Here is a 3,404-nt window from a genome sequence, read left to right as displayed (position 1 = left end):
CCCTGAGGGCAGCGCTGTCTGGACTCTCAGGCCTTGGTCCTGGGGGCTGCATCCCTCTCTCCCTCCCTCTGGGGCACAGACTGCGCTTCCCTTCCCCACTCTCACCAGCCCTTTCTTCAAGTCCCAGAACGCATCTGGTCTTGTCTGCCTCACAGCCGCACGAATTCTGTTTCCTATGCCAGGAATTCCAACCACTCAACCTGATGGCCCTGTGAGCAGTCCATTTTAGGGGGCTTCTAGCTCATATTACCCTCTCACGGAGGTCCTCCTAATCCCCGCGGGTAGTAGTACCAATGTCTGTCTCTGTCCCAAATCCAGGTGGCCCTGGGTTTCTTACCCTGGCACAGACATTGGTGTGTGTGCATCACACACTTTGGGGGCTCAGCTCTGCACAGGCCCAGTGACCGTGGAACCTGCGAGGCTTGGTCAGAAGGGCTTGTTCAGGCCCAAGCTTGAGGATAGCTATAGGCTTAGGCCATTGACCCTTCAAGTCCTGGATCCCCTCTGTCTCCCCGGCATAGGGCTGGAATTTGGCCTAACCGGGGTCACTCAGCAGGGCTGTGACCTCCTCTTCTTTGAGAAGTTCCAGCAAGACCAGCAAGGTGGTCAAGATGGGGGTGGAGAGAGCAGGAGGGAGGGTCAGTGAGTAACCACACAATCTGAACAACAGAACAGCAGTATCACGGCCTGGCCTGCACACCAGGATGGTGACCTGACATGTTTGCAGACACAGGCACTAAAAGACTTGGTGGGTGGAGGGCATTCGCTGGGGGTCAGAAGCAAAGCCTTGATATCAGACCAAACAGGTTATGGTCTTGGCACCATCACCGTAGCTGTGTGACTTTGAGAAGTCCTTCACTCTCTTGAGACGCAGGCTGCTCGCCTGCTAAGCGTGGAGGAGCAGGCCTGTGCTCAGGGTGCCGTGAGGCTCCGTTAGGGAAACGCACTCCAGTGTTGCTGTCACCTGAGAAAGTTCTGCCCCTGTTGTGGATTTATCACAACCCTCCCGTGTAGATCCAGTGTGTCCTTGAGGAAGTGTGGTAGCCAGGCCTGGAGATGGCCCAGTGAGCCTCACCTCTTCCCCCCACATTCTCCTGGTCTGGTGGGTGCAACCCACACACTTTGGAGGAGTGCTGGTGTGGCCGCTTCAGGGGCAGGCTGCTCCGCCTGGCTCAAGCTCTTGGGGGAAGCCTCTGCCATGTGGTGAGGACGCTGAAGCAGCCATGAGGAGTGGTTGGGTGAGGAGGAGATGAGGACTTGCGCCAGCAGCTAGAGGTGCTGGCATGTGAATCTCCAGCCTGATAACATCTTCACCTGACTGTGAGCCTGGCTGACATCTTGGCAGCAGCATCACATAGGCCCTGAGCTAACTCATGTAGCTGGACAACTGCCAAATTCCTGACCCATGATTACTGTGAGATGGTAGCTGTTCAGTGTCCTAAGCTGCTAATTCTGGGGTGTTTTGTTATGCAGCAATCAGTGACTAATACACCGATTAGTTTAGCGCATTTGAATGGAATGTATGGAAAAGAATCTTCCATGGGAAGAATATTCTGGGAGGGAAAAGAGCAAGTGGTAAGGGAGGGCCCGATAGGCAGTTTGTTTGTTTATATTTTGAGACAGAGTCTCCCTTGGTTGTCCTTGGTAGAGTGCTGTGGCATCACAGCTCACAGCAACCTCAAACTCTTGGGCTTAAGTGATCCTCTTGCCTCAGCCTCCTAAGTAGCTGGGACTATAGTCACTGGCCACAATACCCAGCTGTTTTTAGAGACAAGGTCTCACTCTTGCTCAGGCTGGTTTGGAACTCCTAAACTCAGGCAATCTGCCAATCTCAGCCTCCCAGAGTGCTGGGATTATAGGCGTGAGCCACCGTGCATGGCTTCCAAGAAACAGTTTAAAAGAATCCCTCAGTATAGGGAAAGTATACTTGATCCACACTCCTGAGCAGAAGCTGGCAGACCGGACACTCTACCACATCTCTCCAAGGACTCTGCCACACTTCAGCCTTTTGGAACACTTTCTTCTTCTTCTTTTTTTTTTTTTTCTGAGACAGAGTCTCACTTGCCCTGGGTAGAGTGCCGGGGCATCATAGCTCACAGCAACCTCCAACTCTTGGGCACTTGCCACGATGCCCAGCTATTTTTTGGTTGTCATTGTTGTTTCGTGGGCCCACGCTGGATTTGAACCCACCAGCTCTGGTGTATGTGGCTGGCACCCTAGCCACTTGAGCTACAGGCGCCAAGCTCAGGGTCTCACTTTGTCACCCTCCGTAGAGTGCTATGTCATCACAGCTCATGGCAACCTCAAACTCTTGGGCTTAAGCGATTCTCTTGCCTCAGCCTCCCAAGTACCTGGGATTATAGGCATCTGCCACAACCCCTGGCTCTTTTTGTTGTTGCTGCTGTAATTGTAATTGTTGTTGGCAGGCTTGGGCTGCGTTCGAACCTGCCAGCTCCAGTGTAAGTGGCTGGCACCCTCACTGCTGACCTACAGGCATGGAGCCTTGGAACTCTTTCTTGAAGGCACCCCACACTCTTTTCTGGCCTGTGCATGTGCCTTTCCCTGTGCCCCAAATTCTCTTCTCCCCCTTCTGTGGTGGTATTCATCCTTCCGGGGTTAGGTGAGCCCTCACCTCCCATAGGAAGCCGGCCCTGAGTGCAGCGTCCCCCCAGCCCCTTCTGCTCCTCTGCACACTCTTCTCCCCTCCCTCCTGCAGCACAGCCACGAGCTCCCCAGCACTGGAGCTGGGCTGTCTTATTTCTTCTATACTCAGCGTGGTACGGAAGTTTGCCTGTTTCCTGTGGCTGGTGTAACAAATTGCCATGAAATGCATGCCTTAAATCAACGGAAATGTCTTCTTCCCCAATTCTGAAGGCCGCAAGTGTGAAATCAAGGTGTCAGCCTTGCCACCCTGCTCCAGGGGCTGTAGGCACATTTCTGTTCCTTCCTCTTCCAGCTTCTGGTGGCCTAGGTGCTCCTTGGCTTGGTGTCTCATCACCCTGATCAGTGCCTGTGACTTCACCTGGATCTTTCTCCTCGTCTGTGTCTTTTCTCAGGTGACTCTTCCAAGGACACTTGTCAATGAATTTGGTGGACACTCACCCTAACCCTAACCCACAGAAGGTCTAATCCAGATGATCTCATCTCAAGATTTTAACTTAATTAAGTCTGCAAAGACCTTCTCCCAGAAGAGGTCCCAATCACTGGCTATGGGACAGGAATGTGGACACGCCTTGTTTGCTATCATTTGACATAGGTGGTCTGGAGCGCCAGACACCCAGGGGACCCTCCCACCACTAAACAATCAGATTCTCAGAAAAACAAACTTCCTGACATCCTGGGAAGTGGGAGGAGACTCCACAGATCTGTAGCCACAAAGGAACAAACTAAGGCCTGTATCAGAG

The sequence above is a fragment of the Otolemur garnettii genome, unplaced genomic scaffold, assembly GCF_000181295.1.
Source record: "Otolemur garnettii isolate 467f Iridium unplaced genomic scaffold, OtoGar3 scaffold00087, whole genome shotgun sequence".
Taxonomy (NCBI): Eukaryota; Metazoa; Chordata; class Mammalia; order Primates; family Galagidae; genus Otolemur; species Otolemur garnettii.
This window is presented reverse-complemented; position numbering follows the sequence as displayed.